General features: G+C 34.4%; 2 long non-coding RNA genes across 3 annotated transcripts in view; one reads left to right on the forward strand and one right to left on the reverse strand.

Annotated features, from left to right (window-relative positions):
• Positions 1–21,386, reverse strand: part of LOC110260236 — a 911,564-nt gene that overhangs the window by 126,599 nt on the left and 763,579 nt on the right. The gene's annotated exons all lie outside the window — the stretch shown is intronic.
• Positions 1–21,386, forward strand: part of LOC110260235 — a 62,638-nt gene that overhangs the window by 12,179 nt on the left and 29,073 nt on the right. For both annotated transcript variants that reach the window (XR_002343152.1, XR_002343151.1), the window contains exon 2: positions 301–468. This is a non-coding gene — a long non-coding RNA (uncharacterized LOC110260235). The remainder of the gene's footprint in view (positions 1–300; positions 469–21,386) is intronic.

A 21,386-nucleotide genomic window follows, 5' to 3' on the forward strand; every position in this document is an offset into this window, starting at 1 on the left:
AAAGCTCTATTTTATCAAAGAAATATGTATGTAAATTTGTTTTTAGTCATCAGTGTTCCTGGTCTTTAACTCTGAAATGCTTTCATCCTCAAGAAACAAAGCCATGTGGTTTACCATAACTGCTGATTTTCCTTGAGCACATGGAATATCTTTCAACTAGAGCTGTTTGAAACAATTATGCAAAACAGTGAAGAATAGTTTTTCTAATTGTAAAGTGTTTTACATTTGCCTGCTGAGGAGATCAGTTTTTTTGCTCCTGGAAAATAAGTTTCTAAATACTATAAAACTCTTTTATTGTAGTGGGTATTTCCTGTTGTCTTGCTGGCAGCCTGTACTCTGGAGAGTGCCATACTTTGTAATGCTGACGAGTTGCAAAAGTTTGCCAAAGAAAAATGCAGTTGACCAAAATGGAATATCTTTGCACAAGGATTTTCTGGCATTTTCATCGGCTCTATATTGAAAAGACAGGTAACTTCATGTATAATATATGAAAAGCAACATGCAACCCTCTCCTACAAAACCTTGAAAGCAGGATGATAAAATCTTTTAAAATGTAATTCAAGTGCTATAGGGAAGGTTTGGAAGCTGCCTTTTCTAGCTTTATTTCCCATCTGTGCATTGTTTTGGAAACATCAATGTTTATTTTGTCTCTGCTCCAAAGAGGATTTATCAAATATGCCTACTATCAATCACTGCTAATTGGAAGCAAATTCAAAAGCATGATTTCAGGGTGTTCATTACATTTTCTGTGGGAATAATAACAATATTATCAGAAGATTTTAGTGTTGACTTCAGATGGGCAAGTCCAGGAAAAAGCTTTGTTCCTTTTTCCTCTATAAATGACATAGTGAAAAATTGTTGGTAAGTCAGTAGTTTCTTTTGGTCTTTAAAAGAACATAATTCAGGAACAGACTTTCTGACTGTGAATTGAGGCTTTTATATTTTTATTTATGTGAAAAAAATTTATGTTTATTTTTAAAATTTCCTTTCCCTTCTTTTTCTCCATTATAAGATCTCTGTCCAAGTGACTTGATATTCTTGTTCAGAAGACTTTCGTTGATATTGTTGCCTGGTAACACAAAAAGGATGTTTATGAATGTCAACCAAAAAATGAATCAATAGTCAATCTAAGAAAGAAATGGAAAATTTTATTTGAGCCAACCTGAAGATTATAATCTGGGAGATAGTCTTTCAGACATTTCTGAAGACTGTTTCAGAGAGGCAGGAGAAAGAGGCCAGTATATATCTGATTTTGGCACCCATTTTGGTAGAAGGTTACTGCTATTTGTGGGGAACAGATATCTAAGTTAATGCTTTTAGTGCTTTTCTAAGTATGGGGAAATACAAGAAAGTGGGGTCATACAATTTTCTCCTGAAAATGTCTATCTAAGGGCAAGTTGTGCCAGTTTCACCAAAGCACAGAATGCCTCATCTTGATATTTACCTTGAATTTCTTTCAGGGTATATGATAGGTCAGCAATTATAGTGGCTGATGATTTGATTCTAGAAGAACTAGATGGTGAACAATATTCTTTACAATCCCCACCCTGTTTTGATCTTAATTTCAACCCAGGGTTGGGAGGTATTTTATGACCTGTTCATCCTGCTGGGAATGCTCATTCCCAGATCAGGCCAGGATTTCAGTGATAGGGCCCTCAATGCGCTGGATTAGGCGCTGTGAACAATAGCCAAAAGGCTCTGGACTGCCTCTTATGGTCTTGGAAATAGTTCCTCTTGTTGATTTTCCATTGTGTATATTACACTATTATAGTCATTAATCTTATAGAACTATATATTTGGTCGGTCATTCCAAGTCACCTAGTCATCGTTTTTACTGAAGGCTCAGTCACACATTTGGTAATGCAAGAAAGAGTAATCTTGTAAAATAAGCAGAATGCAAGCAATATAGCTGGTAGCATTAGTAAGATCAAAAGTAAATGATGTTATTGTCTGAGGAGTTGTATGGCTGGTTCAGAAGAAGAAAAATTATCTTTATGGTTGAGCAGGTATTTCTGCCATTGGGGAATTTTGGTTAATGTATAATGCAGATATTCAGTGCACGCTAGAGGGGAGGGAGAAGGCCCAAATGGGCAAAGAAAAAAAAATTTATCTCGCCTTAAATATAAATTTTATTTCAAAAATCATTCAGCATATCATATATTATGATGCTTTGTATAATTTTACAATAAATGTCCTTCCTTTACAATACTTGATTTCTGCTAAGGATTACCCACTTACCTCAGAATTCTTTTTTTTTTTTTAATTTTGTTTTGTTTTTGTTCATTCATCATTCCCTCCCTTAAGTAGAGAAAAAATTAGCAGAAAAAATGTTACACTTTGGGGAGAAAAAAAAAAGACCTCATCCATATATGAATCAAACCATGTCTTGCTTCCTGAATTTGTGTACTTTGAATAGGAAACTGTTAGGGCAGGAACTCTGTCTTCTCTAATAGCTTGGATAAAGCCAAGTACCTGTCATCACTTCACAAATAAATAAATGATAATAATGGTGGAAAAATGAAATATTGAAACCAAACTTTTTCACTTATTCACTCATTTCCCTAGTATGTGATATAATTTTATTTAGGCTATTTATGACTAAAACAGCAAAGTCTTCATATGGGAGAAATTGCTCTTTTATTTTGCTTGTCCATTGCCCCCATTCATCATGTCTTCAATCTAGTGCCAAAAGGGGTTTTCATAATTTTGGCTCTAAACGGCTGACTGAGAATATCAACCCTGCTCCACCCAATGCATCACTAAAGGAAGAACTATATTTTGCAGTATCTTATTACATTTTTAGTTTATGGAGACTTAAGGCAGTTATAAACATGAGTTGGAAATGTTGGCAGGCAAATAGAAGACTGAGTAAAGGCAAAGGAGAAGGAAGACTAAGGAGGGAGACATACTCTTAGGTTCTGGCATAACTACAATGTGCATGGGAAAGCTGGTGAATTTTCTAGCTCAAGAAATTGATATTCTTTCAAGAGACTGAATTATTCACATTAGTCTCTTTGTTGAATATAGGACTGAGTTAATGAACTCCATCTTTTGCTGAGAATTTGTAGCTTCTGGATGAATTGCCTTGCAGAGTTTATGTTTCATATAGATGTTATTATGATTCAGGTTGATTTCTCCTCAAAATTTTAGGCAAATTTAATCACAGAGCTCCAATTCAATTGCAATCGTAATAACCTTTGCTACTGAGAGTGCTGTCAATCTGATGGAGTTGCATGGCCTGAGTTGGGGGTCTGACCAACACAGTATGAGGAAATTCTAAAAAATGATCAGCTTGTTTAATGACTTCAGGGAATATTACATTTCTTGCACAACTCTACACACAAATATCCTCTCCATGACCAAACTCCAAACCAAGATGGTTCTGAATACATTCACATAATTGTAATTCATAAACTGTTCCTAAACTGACTTTTCTGTATTATATTTTTAAAATTTCCTACTGCCATCACCATTTCATCCATTCTCAAAAGAGGGACGAGTAATTTGCCTGTGTGGCTGTACTTACTATTCTATTATTAATGTGTTTTTCTGATGTGCAGAGCTGGGACCCCTGCCTCTCTTCAATATCTGCTTGACTTAAAGGTGGTTATCCCTTAAAAAAATCAGAATATTAGGCCTTAAATATCAGACTGTCTGTCCTTCTAATAGCCAAGCCAAGAGATATAAAGGTATAGACCGTCACATTTCCAATCATGCAGAGGAAGATGATCTGAGAAAAATAAGGCAGAAAGAAGAGATGAAAGATGGAAAGTGCAAAATTTTAGAAGTTCCAGTTAGCCATGATACCCAACCAGCGTAGCAGTTGTGTGAAGTTCCCTAATACTACCAGTTTATTTCCCTCATGCCTGAACTACTTTACCTTAGGTTTCCGTAGTTTGTAATTCAATACTGATTAATGCAACTTACTTGAATTTAAGTGATAAACATATATCTTCCAGTTAGTAGTTACCTGAAAACATAATGCTCATTTCTCAAAGTCTATTCTCTCAGTTTTTCTTAAATAGAGTCCCCTTTTGAAATAATAATCAACCTTGCTAAAATTTAGCTACCCGATATTTCATACTCTATGTATGTAGAGAAGTACGCTTAATCAATATTTTGCTTATGCACAATCAATATCTCACCTTGTAGCAATTCACCTTAGCTCTTGGTTAGCAGAAATGCCTCCTTACTTAAAAATTAGGCCTGCCAGCAGGTACTCTACTACTTCATAAATACCTCAAAGAGATTTCTTAATATCATGAATATAAAATAATGTATTTATTTATTTTTTTTTTGTCTTTTAGGGTCACACCCATGGCATGTAGAGGTTCTCAGGCTAGGGCTCAGTCGGAGCTATAGCTGCTGGCCTACACCACAGCCGCAGCAACACGGTATCCAAGCTGCATCTGTGATCTACATCACAGCTCACGGCAACACCAGATCCTTAACCCACTGAGCAAGGCCAGGGATCGAACCTGTATCCTCATGGATACTAGTCAGATTCATTTCTGCTGAGCCACAACAGGAATTCCTAAAGTAATGTAATATTAGTTTATATTTAAAATATTTAGAATTTGCAAAGAAAATAACAAATTCTTAGTCTGATGTCCTGGCTTTGTATACCAGCTCTATATCTACCATGCTTATCCTTTGAGAAAGTCACTTAACAGCTCTGGTTGTGAACTTCCTCCTTTGTAAGAAAGAAACAATTTAAATATATATTTTTATATATTATATATACTAATTTATATAAAAGAATTATATCTATATGAAAGGTTTATGTGTATATATAATTACATTTGTAGCATGTATAGGAATTGCTTGTCAAGAGGTTATCATTTTTTATTGAAGAGTTGTTATGATATAATTACTTCAGATTCAAGTGCAAGTATTTGAGAATGAGTCATTTTGCATTGAGGCTTCAGAGAGGATGGTATTTTGCTATATATAAAGGAGAAGTGGGATATTAATGTCTCAACTCTGAATATCTCATATTTTCTTCTTTATTGAGGTACCGCTGATGCACACTAGTAGATAAGCTATAGGTACAATATAGTATTTCACAATTTTTAAAGGTTATAGTCCATTTATTGTTATTGTAAAATATTGGCTATATACTCTGTATTGCACAGTATATCCTTGTAGCTTATTTTATACATGGTAGTTTGTACCTCTTTATCCCCCACCCCTGTGTTTACCCTCTTCCCTTCCCTCTCCCCACGGGTAACCACTAGTTTGTTGTCTATACCTATGAGTCTTTCTTTTTTGTTATGTTCCACTAGGTTGTTGTATTTTTTTAGGTTCCACATATAAGTGATATTATACAATATTTGTTTTTCTCTGCCTGACTGATGTCACTTAACATAATGACCTTCAAGTCCATTCATGTTGCAGATGGCAAAGTTTGCTCTTTTTTTTTTTTTTTTTTTTTTTTTTTTTTTGTCTTTTTGCCATTTCTTGGGCCGCTCCCGTGGCATATGGAGGTTCCCAGGCTAGGGGTCCAATCGGAGCTGTAGCCTCCGGCCTACCAGAGCCACAGCAATGCGGGATCCGAGCCGCATCTGCAACCTACACCACAGCTCATGGCAACGCCAGATCCTTTAACCCACTGAGCAAGGCCAGGGACCGAACCCACAACCTCATGGTTCTAAGTCGGATTCGTTAACCACTGCGCCATGACGCGAACTCCTATTTTGCTCTTTTTTATAGCTGAGTAATATTCTGCTGTGTGTGTATGTAAAACACACTCATACCCCACATCTTCTTTAGCCATTCACCTGCTGATAGACAGTTAGGTTTCTTCCATATCTTGACAATTGTAAATAATGCTTCTATGAAGAGTAGGATGCATATAATCTTTCTGAATTTGTGTGTTTTTGTAATCTATACTTAGAAAATTGTAAGACACTAATGAGAGAACTTGAAGACAATGCAGAAGGATGGAGTAATTTACTGTGTTCTTGGATTATAAGAATTAATATTATTATAATGAGCATACTACCAAAAGCAATCTACAGATTCAATGCAATCTCCATCAAAATACCAATAGTATTTTTCGCATAACCAGAACAAATAAGTTTAAAATCTCTATGGAAACACAGAAGACTGCAAATAGCCAAAACAATCATGAATAAAAAGAACAGAGCTGGAGGTATCATGCTGTCTCACTTAAGACTATACTACAAAGCTACAGTAATCAAAACAGTATGTACTGGTACAAAACCAGACATACTGATCAATGAAACAGAATGGAGAGCCCAGAAATAAACTCATACATTTATGGTCAATTAATCTACAAAAAAGATGAAAGATTATACAATGGAGAAAAGACAGTCTCTTCAATAAATGGTGCTGGTAAATAATAGATTGAGAACATTCTCTAATACCATATAGAAAAATAAACTCAAAATTGATTAAAGTCCTAAAACTGGAAACAATAAAAATCCTAGAGAAAAGCATAGGCAGAACATTTTTTGACATACATCATAGCAATATTTTTTGGATCTGTCTCCTAAAGCAAAGGAAATAGAGCAAAAACAAACAAATGGAGTCTAATTTAATGTAAAAGCTTATGCACAGCAAAAACAAACAAAAAACAATGAAATGAAAAGACAACCTACAGAATAGGAGAAAATATTTGCAAGTGGCATGACTGATAGGGATTAATAACAAAAATATATAAACATATAATTTAACATCAGAAAAACAACCTAATTAAAAAATGGGCAGAAGACCTGAAAAGACATTTTTTTCCAAAGTGGACACACAGATGGCCAAGAGGCATATGAAAAGATTAACGTTGATAATCATCAGGGAAATATAAGTCAAAATCACAATGAGGTATCATTTCATACCTGTCAGAATGGTATCACACACACACACACACACACACACACACACAATCCAATGAAAACCCACTAGCAAATGTTGAGATGCGGAGAAAAGGGAACTCTTGTACACTGTTGGTAGGAATGTAAATCAGCGCTCCACTAAGGAAAATATTGTAGGAGTTTTTCAAAAATCTAAAAATGGCATGACCCACCAATTCCAGTCCTTTGTCCCATACTTTGTTTATGTGTAGACTCAGAGTCATAAGCCTAAACCTCAAAATATCAATATTGATATGATGTTTCACCAGAACCAGGGCCTTATCCCTTATTGGCTAGCTCATTCTCAATGGCTATTACCTTAACACTTTATCATTTTTTTTTGTCTTTTTTGCTATTTCCTGGGCCGCTCCCACGGCATATATAGGTTCCCAGGCTAGGAGTCAAATCAGAGCTGTAGCCGCCGGCCTACGCCAGAGCCACAGCAACGTGGGATCTGCGCCGCATCTGCAACCTGCACCACAGCCCATGGCAACACCGGATCGTCAACCCACTGAGCAAGGGCAGGGATCAAACCTGCAACCTCATGGTTCCCAGTCGGATTAGTTAACCACCACGCCACGACGGGAACTCCTACACTTTTTATCATTTTTGAGGATGTATTTGGAAATTAAATTCATCCAGTTTTAATATATTAATATTTCTTTTGACTCATTTAATGGGAGAATTATAAAAATGTGTTTTAAAGGCAGCATCAACACTTTACCTATTTTATACCAAGCCCATATTTTCCCAATCTCAAAGCTTTCAGAAATGTTTCATGAATATGAATTCCCTCAATTTAAATTTTTTTGGGGTCATTATATTCTGAATTACAGAAATCTTCCAGGTTTTGTTAGATATAAAGAATATGCCCTGTCCATCCTCAATTGCTAATTTTACTAGTACTTATGTAAATGCAATATAGCAATAGTTCCTGTCTGGTTATGATGCATGTAAACTGTAGGATTCTTTAATACTATAGGCTACAAAAATATTCAAATCAATGTATAACTTCTACTTAATTGTCTATGCATTGTGGTTAAGGGTATAAGCCTTGGGTCTAGTCTCCCACGGCACAAAATGGATTTTGTTTAAGATAAGTAAATTCTACAGGCCTTATATTTCTCATCTGTAAAAATAAGATTAATTGTATCTATTACGATGTTCGGAGAATTAATGAAATGACACTCATAAAGTGTTAAAACAGTGCCTGATATATGGTAAGCACTCTGTTAACATTGGTAATTATTTTTACTGCTTCTATGCCTAATGCATTACTACAATCCTCCCTTAGTATCCTAGGGGAATTGGTTCCCAGACCTGCCATGGATACCAAAGTCCATGGATGCTCAAATCCCTTATCGACCTTTTGTATCTGTGAGTTCTACATCCCTGGATTCAACCAATGGTGAATCCCCATTCACCTCATTCATTGGTTGGGTCTGTCATGTGGAATCCACAAATACAAAGGGCTGACTGTATATTATTTTTTCAAAAACCCATGTAAAGTGGACTCACACCATTCAAATCTATGTTATTCAAGGGTCAATTGTGTTTAGATAGGTATTATTCTTTGAAGGGAAAAGTAGTATCTTTGTATCATGTTTCTGAGTATGTAGATAGAGCAAAATATTTAGGATAGATGAAACCCATTTTAATTATACCGATTTTACTATTAAAATTACTATCGTAATTTTAAAAATCTAGTATCTTAAAAATATTCAACATATGACTTTTACAAAAGAATTCCAGTTCCAATGGGTAATGCAATTCAACCATGAACTAACTCATAAGTCCAGATAGAAAAACTGCTGAGATATTAAAGAAAAAAATGACATTTAATAGATAATCCAAGTATCTACTATTCCATGTGGACTACTTGCAAATTTTACCTTTTTTGAATTCAAATTTTTTGGCTGCACCCCCGGCATGTGGAAATTCCTGGGCCAGGGATTGAACCCATGCCATAGCAGCACCTGGAGCATCTTCAGTAACAATCCTGGATCCCTATCCTGCTGTACCACAAAATAATTCCTTTGTCCTTTTTTAAAATTTAAGTATAATTGATTTATAATGTTTTATTAGTTTCTTGTGTACACCAAAGTGATTCAGTTACACACATACATACATTCTTTTGCATATTCTTTTCATTATAGGTTATTACACAATATTGAATATAATTCCCTGTGCTATATAGTAGAACCTTGTTAACGTATCTATTTTATATATATTCTTCCAGTCATTCTCCCTCAATATACACATTTGTCATCTCAAATCTTTTTTTTTCGAACTCAAACATTTTCTTTACAACAAACTGACTCCCACAATTGAGTTCTGTGTTGCCATCACACTTCTATTAGGATTTAAGGCTTAGACCTATATTTGACTCCTCACTTGCTTACCTGTAAAGTCAGCCATGACTCCTCTCCTTGCTTTTCCACCTGTCCCTTACTTTTCTTTTTAACCATTTATATATATATATATAACCAAATATATATATATTTTATACTGTACAGCATGGTGAACCAGTTACACATACATGTATACAAATTTACTTCATACCAAAAGGTTAGTTACAAGATTTCGTTGTTCTCAGGACTATTTGTTAAAAAAAAAAAAGGAAAAGAAAATTTTAGGGGTGGTGTAGTATTTTTCACAAAGGCTAAAATGAAATGGTAGCATTTCAGCAATCAGCCATGCATAGCGGGAGAAATATTTTGTAGTTGGACCCATCATCTTGTTTCTCCTTAAATTGCACTTTAAGGAAAACCACACATTCTGCCTTTTTCAAAGATACCTATCAGCAACAACAAAAAATATGCAAGATTTATTTCTCACATAAAAATATTTTTTCCTTCTCTTCTTCCTTTTTAATTTTTGAAAATATTCCCCATTTTTCTCTTCTGTTTTTATACATCTTGCAAAGGAGGTGCCGATGCCCTTTGTATTAAAGGATGTTTATATTGCAAACAGCTTGGGAAGACAGAGATAATTTCTCATCTGGTGCAAAGGCCAGGTGAGCTTACATCTTTTGAAGACCCATTCTTCCTTTAATGGCAAAGGGTCACCAATACTTCTGGCCATTTAAAAAAAAAAGTTCAGATTCCCCAAGTTCAGATTTCCTTTCTTGTAATGTCAACCACTGCATATTCATGGGTCATCTGTCCCTTCAGGAAATTGGGCTCAGGGAACAAGGACAAAAATGCTGTTACTCTAGATATTGCTATTGCTGTGAATAATAAGCAATTCTTCTCTGACCCAGTCAGAACTTCATATACTCTACCATCATCTACTAAACTGTGACCTGCTAACTTGTTAGCTTCTCAGTAGGCAAAATCTGACTCTTCAAAAATGTTGACACCTAAATGCCGCATGTACTGATGAAGATGATGCTTTTCTCTTTATTTCTCTCTAACGACTCATTCTTTTTTTATTGGAATACAGTTGATTTACAATGGTGTGTTAATTTCTGCTGTACATAAAGTGATTTAGTTATAAACATGTATACAGGTTATATATACATATGTATATACACACACGCACACACACATAATTTAATATATTCTTTTCCACTATTGTTTATCACAGAACATTAAATATAACGCTCTGTGCTATGCAGTAGGACTTTGTTGTTTATTACCTCTGTGTATAATAGCTTACATCTGCTAACCGCAACTTCCCATTCCATCCCTCTCCCAACCTCCTCCCCCTTGGCAACCATAAGTCTGTTCTTGTCTATGAGTCTGTATCTGTTTTATAGATAGGTTCATCTGTGTCATATTTTAAATTCTTCATATAAGTGATATCACATGGTATTTGCCTTTCTTTTTCTGACTTCACTTAGTATAATAACTTTTAGTTCCATCTATATTGCTGCAGATGTCATTATTATTTCATCATTTTTTATGGCTGAGTAGTATCCCACTGTATATTTATAACACATTTTCTGTATCAATTCATTTGCCAATGGACGTTTAAGTTGTTTCCACATCTTAGATATTGTGAACAGTGCTGCAATGAACATAGGGGTGTGTGTATCTTTTAAGTTACAGTTTTGTCTGGATATATGCCCAGGAGTAGGATTGATGGATCATATGGTAACTCTATCCTTAGTTTTCTGAGAAACCTTCATACTGTTTTCCATAATAGATATACCAACTTACATTCCTACCAGTAGTGTAGAAGGATTCCCTTTTGTCTATATCTAACATTTGTCATTGTAGACCTTTTAATGATGGCAATTCTGACTGATGTGAAGTGGTACATTATGGTAGTTTTGATTTGTGTTGTCTAATATTTAGTGGTACTGAACATTTTTTCATGTGCCTATTGGTGATCCTTTTGTCTTCTTTAGAGAAATGTGTATTTAATTCTTTGCCATTTTTTTTTTCAGTTGGGTTGTTTGCTTTTTGCTGTTGAGTTGTATGAGCTTTTTGCGTATTTTGGAAATTAAACCCTTGTCAGTTACTTCATTCTCAAATATTTTCTCCCACTTGTAGGTTGTCTTTTTGTTTTGTTCATGGTTTCCTTTCCTGTACAAAACTTATAAGTTTTATTAGGTCCCATTTGTTTATTTTTGTTTTTGATTCTATTGCCTTGGGAGACTGACCTAAGAAAACATTTGTATGATTTATTTCAGAGAAGGTGTTGCCTACAAACTCTTCTAGGAGTTTTATTTAAATCTTTAAGCTACTTTGAGTTTATTTTTTGTACATGATGAGAAGGTATGTATGTTCTAACTTCATTGATTTACATGCAACTTTCCCAATACCACTGCTGAAGAGACTTTTTCCCATTGTATATGCTTGCATCTTTTATTGAAGATAATTATGTTGGTTGATTTTTGGGCTATTGTATTCCATTGATCTATATGTGAAAACTCATTCTTTATATAATAAATTATATATTACTCAAATTCCAAATATACTTACTGTTAGGACTACCATAAAAAATACCACAAACTGAGTGGCTTCAAATTTTTTTCACATTTCTGGAGTCTGAAAGTCCAAGACCAGGGCTTTGGCAAGCAGGGTGGCTCCCAAGGTTTCTCTATTTGGCTTACAGCTGGCCACCTTCTCTCTGTGTTCCCATATGGCCTTTTCTCTGTGCAGGTATATCCTTGATGTCTCTTCCTTTCCTTATAAGGACACCAGCCATAATCAGCTAGGGTCTATCTATATGACTTAATTCAATCTTAATTACTTACTTAAATACTTCAACTTCAAATGCAGTCAAACTGAGAGTTAGGATTTGAATGTGAATTTTTGGAGGACACAATTCAGTCCATAACACTCTTCCCATATATTATAAGACACACCATTCCCCATAAGTCTCTCTTTTCTGCACAACATGCAAGCAGAGACACTATCTTTTTAACTGATATTTGTGAAGCCAAAAGCCTTACTCAGGGAAAAAATGTTTATAGTCTAGTATTAGAAAAGCAATGTTTCCCACTTGGACAAATCTAGGGCAGACGCATTTACTGCCGTGATAAAAGATTTGGGTTTCCTAAATTGTGGTCCTTCCCCTGTTATGTAACCCACTTTGATCCCTGGTATTTGTCCTTGTTGTATCACCCTATAAGAACCAAGCTTCTGGGAACTAGAAGGAGAAAATGATAACAATTTTATTTTTATTATTGTTTTAAATAACAATGTACCCTTTGTCCCAGACTCAGGAGTCCCATGATTTCTGCCAGCATCCATAAAACTGTGGTAGGCTAACTTGTTAGCTTGTAGTAGGGTAAAACCTCAGACTCTTGACAGTTTTTGACACCACCTTCTATTACCTTGATTTCTTAGAATATTTTATTTCCATTACATTAGAGGAAAGGAAAGAAAATTTCTTTTAATTCTCTGACAAATTCATTACACCTCTACTTTAAAGTCTTCTAAGGAAAACTTTGTCTGGATTTCCCAGGCAGATGTAGGCATCCTCTAGGCTAAAAGATATTGACATTTTGTTAGTCCTCTCATATAGAGAGCTCCTTTTCATTCTTCAAATCTCAGCTCAAGAGCACCTTCTCAAGAAGTACTCCCTAAACATATTATCTGTATTTGGTATCCCCCCATTACCTACCCCATCATCATATATAGCACATTTAAATCACTTAGGACAATCAGTATTGACCCAGTTTATTCATTTCGACTTGTTTGTTATTTATGTCTCCTACTAGATATAGCTCAGGAACCTGATTAGTCTTATCCATGAGTTCATCAACAGCAATAATTCTCAACAGGGTATGATTTTATCCCCCAGGAGACATCTGGCAACATCTTGAGGTCATTTGGTTATCAAAACTAGGAAAAGGGTATTACCCATATCTAGTTGGTAGAGGCCAGAGATGCTGCTAAACATCCTAAAATACACAAAACCTTTCTCCAAGACATTAATGATTCACTGCACAATGTCGATAGTGTCAAGGCAGAGAATCCCTGATCTACTGCATTCAACACAATGTTTGAGAATCAAAGGTGACTGAAGATTTGTGTTGATTAATTTGAAACAATATCTTTGTTTTAGTATATGAATATATATGAATATATTATTCTAGCTTTCACTGTTAGTAGCTTGAGCAAAAAGCAGTGTCCCCTAAGCCTATATACTCTTAAACTCAACATAGAATATAATATATAAAAATTTGACTGTATGTAAGAAATCTAAAAATAATTTATGGGGAAGTACAAATACCCTGGAGTTATATTCTAGACACTTCTGTGATTGTGTTGCTACGTGAATCTCTAGACAAGATTATTTCCCATTTAATTTTGACTTCCATCTTAAAAAATAGCTACTCAGAACTACATAAAAAGTAGTAATAAAGTACTAAGAAAATTAAGAAACATATAATTAGATATACTTTATATAAGCTATAATTATTTCTATAATATTTATGCAATGTTTGTACATATAACTAATATAATGGTGACATATTTCAAATAACTGTTATTGAAAATAAATTGCTCCTATTAAAATATAATAGTATTAGTGCACTTGGTATAAGTTTGAATCAGAGTTGGAATTATATGCTATATGACCTGAAAACTTTAAGGTAACTCTTAGTAAGGCAAAGCTTTGAATGAATTTGTCTATTAGATACCAGGCAATGTTTTTTCTCAGATTCTGATTTATTTGACACAATTCACCTTCAATTGAAACCTTATGTTTTGACTAAAACCCAATAGTCCAAATCATATAAACATTTTTGTGAGTTTGGTTGCTCCTACTTAGAAGTATTTCTACTTCTTGTTGTGAGAAGTTTTACACCTCTTTTTCCAAACAATGTTATAAAGTTTTGATGAAAGGGAGTTATTAAATAAGATAGGAAGATAGATAACAGCCACTGGCTTCAAGTGGTCAACAAAACATGATACTTAAATAATTTATATTTATTCATGTTTTCTCTATCCCTATTTAAATTTAACACATGACTGTCCCTATCATAATTCTATATGTATGTTTCCTCCTTTTATCTATTTAACGATTTGAAAATGTTGTTATTATAATATTTTAACTTAAAAAAACCCAGCAAATTTAAACAAGATTTCATAGGTTATAATTAAAGAGCCGATTATCAAATTTAACTTGTTTGAGATGAACACGTATGGAGACTGGATCAACAGTGTACAACCTAGTCCAGAATTTTCACTTGCGATTCAGTAAGCACTACACCTTGAGAGTAAGGCTGAACTGGAAATAGGAATACAGGAGTTCCCGTCGTGGCGCAGTGGTTAACGAACCCGACTAGGAACCATGAGGTTGCGGGTTCGGACTCTGCCCTTGCTCAGTGGGTTAAGGATCCGGCATTGCCGTGAGCTGTGGTGTAGGTTGCAGACGCGGCTCGGATCCTGCGTTGCTGTGGCTCTGGCGTAGGCTGGCGGCCACAGCTCTGATTAGACCCCTAGCCTGGGAACCTCCATGTGCCGCAGGAGCGGCCCAAGAAATAGCAAAAAGACAAAAAAAAAAAAAAAAAGAAAAGGAATACATCCACATATACTAAGCTAAACTACGAAACAATTAAATTATGGATTATATTATTATAGTCTGATTCCAGTTATTTTAGTTTAACTCTCCACATGAATTTTATGAACTCTGATAAATGCTATGACTTAGATCTGCAAATATTGTCCATGCTTTTTCATAAACAATATCCATAATTAAAAAAATAAGTGTACTGGGGAGATTATGTGAATAAAAAATAATTGAAATGGCCCAAAGAGGAATTCAAATAAAATTGAATTATAAAAATGAGAATCTTCAAATAGAAATTCTGGCGTTTAAAAGCAAAGTGACTGAAATAAAGACTGTATCTATATCTATCTATCTATCCAAAACTGGGTCACTTTGCTGTACAGCAGAAATTGACAGAACATTGTAAATCTGCTGTAATTAAAACTTAAAAATAAATAAAAAGACACTGACATTAAAAAAGGACAAATCTATTAGATTCAATATCAAATTTGAACTGGCAGAAAAAAAGAATCCATGAACTTGAAATCAATTAATATAGACTATGTAGCTTGAAAAACTATGAAAGAAAAAATAGAATAAAGAAGTAGATAACAGAGCCTGAGATACCTGTAAGTAAACCATAAGCATATCAACATACACATAGTGAGAGTATCAAAAGAAAAGGAAAGAAAAATAAAATGAAAATATTCTTGAAATTGAAGTTCCCATCATGTCTCATTGTTAACAAATCTGACTAGAAACCATGGGGTTGCGGGTTTGATCCCTGGCCTCCCCCATTGGGTTAAGGATCCAGCATTGCCATGAGCTGTAGTGTAGGTCGTAGATGTTGCTGGGATCCCCCATTGCTGTGGCTCTGGCATAGACTGGCAGCTACAGCTCCGATTAGACCCCTAGCCTGGGAACCTCCATATGCTGCAGTTGTGGCCCTATAAAAGACAAAGATCAAAAAAAAAAAAAAAAAAGTAAAAATATTCTTGAAATAATAAATTGCCAAAATCTTTCAAATTTGATAAAAAGCATTAATCTATATATCCAAGAAAACTAACAAATTCCAAGTAGGATAAACATAAGATATCTTCTTATAGACATATAATAAAACTATGAATGGCAAAGATAAATAGAAAATCTTGAATGACTACACTAGTCTTCTCTTCCCTACCCCTAGGGACTATGTGAAAACTAAGTTCATGTTCACCATATTTGTAAATGTTCTTAGTGGAGAAAGCTGGTCATAGTGCTCTCATTGTATCTATATGTCCCTACTATCACCCATTTTCTTTCCTGATATTTTCTTACACTTTTAACCATTGATATCCCTGGTGATCTAGTGGTTAGGATTCAGTGCTCTCTAATCATAATAAATATATATTTTTAAAGATTGTATATTTAATCAGGGAGTTTTAATTTGGGGGCAGAATGATCCACACAGCTACTTAGATTCTTCAGTCATAGGAAAATCTGACAATAATTGTTATTTTTCCCTCTGGGGGAAACAGTTCACTCTCTACTCTCCAGTGGTTTATAGAGAAACCTCCTCTTCTCCAGTTACAGATTTCCTTTCTAGACAAATTCTTAGCTCTGATTTGTCTGTGCTCCCACATAACACAATTCAACAAGGAGTTTCACTTATCCTTTGTCCTCAAGAGCTATGTGGACTACACCTGACTCTGGCTAACGTAGGCTTTGGACAGTTCCTTCTTATATGACATCTCTCAGGTAGCCCACATATGGTCTGCATAGGTAATGGGTTTATTTCATAAATTTGTCAAATAAAATTTTTTGCAATAGTAGATCTGAAATATATATCTATTCTACCATTTTTCTATATTATTATCAATCTGAAATCTTTAGGTCCATATTTTCTCATTCATTTTACTGTTTCTTACACTCATATACATGACGTCTACAGTAGATGCTAACTCAACTAGAATAATCTTACTTAATATATTTAATTCCATATACTTCAGAAGAGATCTTTATAATGGAGAGTGAAAAACATATGTGTGCTTCTGGAACATATTCTTGCCTCATATTTTATTCTCATTCATAACGAGTAAATTATTCAACTAGAATTTTATCCTAAATATGTCTTGGGATTTTTACTACAGACAAATCAATAAAGGGAAAAGAAGGTATATGGGAAATAAAGTAAAAATCAAATCTGCTCTTTTCTGGAAATCTTTAAAGAAAATATTTTTATGTGATATGGACTCAATATTTTCTTTTTTTCTTACAATGAAATAATTAATTTCATTATTAAAATGTCATTATAATAAATGACATGAGTGATATCTTTATCTAGTCAATGAAAGCACCTTACACTTTGGGAATGTTTTTCTGCCTATTTTCTCTGTCACCAAATGATTTAATAAATGTTAGCACACTTATCTTAAAATGTTTTCTATTTTTCTGTTGGTATGTGACACATTTTTATGTCTGCTAATGATGCAAATTAAATAAAAATAAAAGCTTTTTTTTGGTTTTCTCTCTTCTGACAAGAGATGAAAACACATTTTTAAATAAGTTTTTATACCCTCAAAATACAATTTTTTAAACTCTAAGATCCCATGTGAATTCAACTCAAATTACCACTGTTTGTAAACATTAATTTTTCTTTCTCAGTGCATAACTGAGATTTATTCAAAATTATTGATGAACTGATGTACTCCTGAAAAGTAATTAAAGCTTAGAAGTATACAAAGGATATTGTTTAATCTACGAAGACAAGGCTAAGCATTCTGAATCATCTATTTATCATTTTCCTAAACTTGCAGTTTCACCTATGGCAAGAATTTCAATGAATACTGTAAGTGAATTAAATAGATTTTATTACTGTGTACAATATTAAGCTTCCATGCTCATTATACATTTACTATGATCTGGCAGTATGTACAGGAGTTGTGAGTTGATTCATCATAGAAGAACACTATTCTGCTTCATAAGTAGCCCTATTAGTCATACCAACATATCAGAGCCTTGGCTAAGGAAACTTTCTACTTCACCACAATTCTTTTTTTTTAGCTTCACATTATCTTTATTTTTTAATGATTTTTATGTTTTCCATTATAGCTGGTTTACAGTGTTCTGTCAATTTTCTGCTGCACAGCAAGGTGTACCAGTCACACATATATGTGTACATTCCTTTTTCTCACATTATCATGCTCCATCATAAGTGATTAGATGTAGTTCCTAGTGCTACACAGCAGGATCTCATTGCTTATCCATTCCAAAGGCAATAGTCTGGTTAATAGATGCATACTTTACCACAATTCTTTTTTGTTTGTTTATTTGTTTGTTTTGCATCACAATTCTTAATGACTTAGAATTACATTTGTTTTTTTTATTGCCCAAAGGTTAACTTAAGTTTCTATAAATAAGCTTTTAGCTACATAGTCATGATGGCCTTTTTTAAAAGCAGATGATATTAGATAATGTCAGTTAATTTATCTCATGTAGAAACTTTTGCCAACTTTTACCCGTTGTGAATTGTTTTTAATAAACAATTGATTAATAGTTAAATATTTCCTGTGACAGTGAAATATTTTCCATTTTGTTGATGTTTATATTTGCAAAGATTTTTCTTCTGCTAGGCAAAGTTATGGTAGAGTTGAGAATCAAGTTTATCTCACTGGAACCAGTCCAAGTTAAAAAAAAAAAAGGAAATATTGATAAAATTAAATGGCTAAATTATTTTTTTGGAAAACATAAATAATGTCCCACTTTGGGAAAATTAACTCATTGGATAAATATTTGACCTTTGTAACAACAATTTACAGGGTAAGAATATCTATATTGCCTGTAGTCAGGGACTCAGAGACTTTAATCTCATTTTTTTAAAATGTAGACAGACAACATTTGCAAAAATATTGGTAACTATTTGCACAAATTTGACATGGCCAGAGACAGTTTTATTGCTATTAAGAGAAAAATGCAGTTTGTTTCAATAACTAAACATTCAAATAAATTGGCCCAGCACTTTTAATTTCCTTCAAGGTTTTTTTATTTGCATTCACAACTAGGCTGTTTGGTGCAAGAGGCTTAGCTTTCAGCCTATTGCAGGTTTCAGCATGTCTTCCTTACTAAGCCTAATCATCTCTAGTTTTTGATTTAAAGTGAGAGACATGACACTTCCTTTCCTTTGCACAGAGGCCATTGTAAAGTTATCAGACTAATTTTAATATTATTGTATCACAGAGAAGAGGGAAGCTCAAGGAAAGGGAAGAATGTGGGGAAATAGTCAATGGAGCAGTCAGAACACACACAACATTTATCTATTAAGTTCAATCTTACCTAGGTGCAGTTTGTGGTGCTACAAAACAATTATAATAGTAACATCAAAGACCACTGATCACAAATCACCATAACAGAGATAATAATAATGAAAAAAATGAATTATTGAGAGATTTACCAAAATGTGACCCAGAGACATGAAGCAAGCAAATGCTATTGGAAAATGTCCCTGAAAGACTTGCTTAATGCAGGACTGCCATAAATTTCAGTTTGTAAAAACAATGCAATCTCTGGAGTGTAATTAAACAAAGCACAATAAAATGAAGTATTGCTGAACAGAATCCTTCTATGTGAAGGAAAAAATCATCAGAGGTAGAAAAAATATGTTTAATACGGCATTAACATATACTACAAAATCTTCTGGTTAACACACTGTAATCTAATCTGAGTATGTGAACCACCTCATAGAAAAAGTAATTATTTGTACTAACATATTAGAAGGATTACTTCACCTGCCTAGAAATCTTTTTATATCAACCATGTCAAGAATTCATTCATTGTTCTTTTACCTCATTAAATATTTTTATTACAAATAAAATAATAATAGGTAACAGTGTATATTCTCTATAATTCATGGATTAAACTGATTTATGTAAAATGACACTTTTAATAATTGCACAGCACTTCTCTGAAACAGGTTCAGAATTATTGCGTCCATTTTATAGGTAAGGGGAACTGAGTTGCAGTGAGGTTAAGCAATTTGCCCATGATCAAGCTGGGATTCAAATCCAGGCAGTCTGGGTCTAGACTCTGCCCTTAACTCAATGCTCTGCTACTTTCCAAAGTACCAATACCAATGTCACCTTAAAGTGCTTATAAATAAAAAGCCCAGCAAGAAATAGGCTTCTTGTCAAAAAAACTAACTGAAGAGAATTTAATGAAGACAGTTAAAGAGACCAGCAGTTTATAGCAAAAATGAAAGGAATGTTGAGACAACTGGAAACAAAGCAGAAGCAAGAAGCCAGCATTACTCTGTCTGAAGTAGCAGAGGTAGAGAATTGAGGTTAAGGAGTCAGAGATGGAACATTTTCCTTAAGGAATTTTGTATCTTACAAAAACACAGATATGATAATAGGTTTAATAGTCAGGAACCATAACTGCATTTTAATCCCATCCTAACTGACAATGCCTGGAGCATAAATGCTTCTGAAGGAAAGATCCACCAATCACCAATTCACTAATATCCAGGAAAATGAGCCATAGAAGGTAAAATAGATCATTGCTACTTTCAATATAGTTTTAGAGCACAAAAGAATTTCCTAAGGATTTCATTTCTGCACTAAAAACATTACTAACAATTGTACCTTATGAAATATGCTGTCAACTTAAAAAAACAACCTAAAAGTTGAGAGTTAAGTTTTATATTTGGGGCAAAATTAGGACTTAAGCCCAAGAGGTGGCATTTCAGGTAACCCTGCAAAAACTCCAAGGAGGTAAGGGGGAAGTTAGAATATATAGGAGTTTTTACAACAAAGGGGAGGTAGTAGGAACAGAAGATTACTGCTAATAACAGAAAACCAGATATCTCAAGTTAAGGAATTTAGCCCTTTTCTATGGGAAGATGCGAAGATTTGGATTCACTGACTACGTTCCTGTGATATGCACCTCAGTTATCTGGGCCAATATCCTGTGTTTTCACAGCCTGAGTTTCCTCAGCACTGGATGTTGGGAGTGGCTGCAGTCCAATGGCTGTTAGATGGCAGATATTTTTTGTTTCCTTCCTGAGTTCCCTCAGGGCTCACTGGCTCATCATTGTAGGTGGCTGCACTTGCTGATGACTGTGACATCCTTTGTTTTAAAAAATAGCCCTGGTGGTGGTTTTTCAGATGGCTCTGAAATACTGCTCCAAAGAGGTAGGGGGAAATAGTATTAGTGTATATGTGATAAAGATGAAGGGGAGGTGCCATGTAGCCATGCACACATTTTACAAAAGTTTTTTGCTGGTCTCCTGAAGGTTACTACAAGTCAAGAGGAGCAGACATCACAATGAAGGATTTTAGTGTTTTTCTAGACATGAAGGTGTAAGAATTGGGCTCAGAAGATATCCCAAAAATATCTAATGATCTGAAGATCTGTTTGCTAGTTTTCCCAGAGCACAGTGTCTCATTCCTGATCTCCACACTGACTTCACTTAAAGGGCACTGTGGGTTGGCAACTGCAGTGGTTCATGATTTAACCCATGTAGAGGTGGATGGCAAGTGCCAATTTCCAGTTCATAATACCAAAATCAGGGAAAAAACTGGAGTTCCCACT

Source organism: Sus scrofa, chromosome 4, assembly GCF_000003025.6.
Source record: "Sus scrofa isolate TJ Tabasco breed Duroc chromosome 4, Sscrofa11.1, whole genome shotgun sequence".
Taxonomy (NCBI): Eukaryota; Metazoa; Chordata; class Mammalia; order Artiodactyla; family Suidae; genus Sus; species Sus scrofa.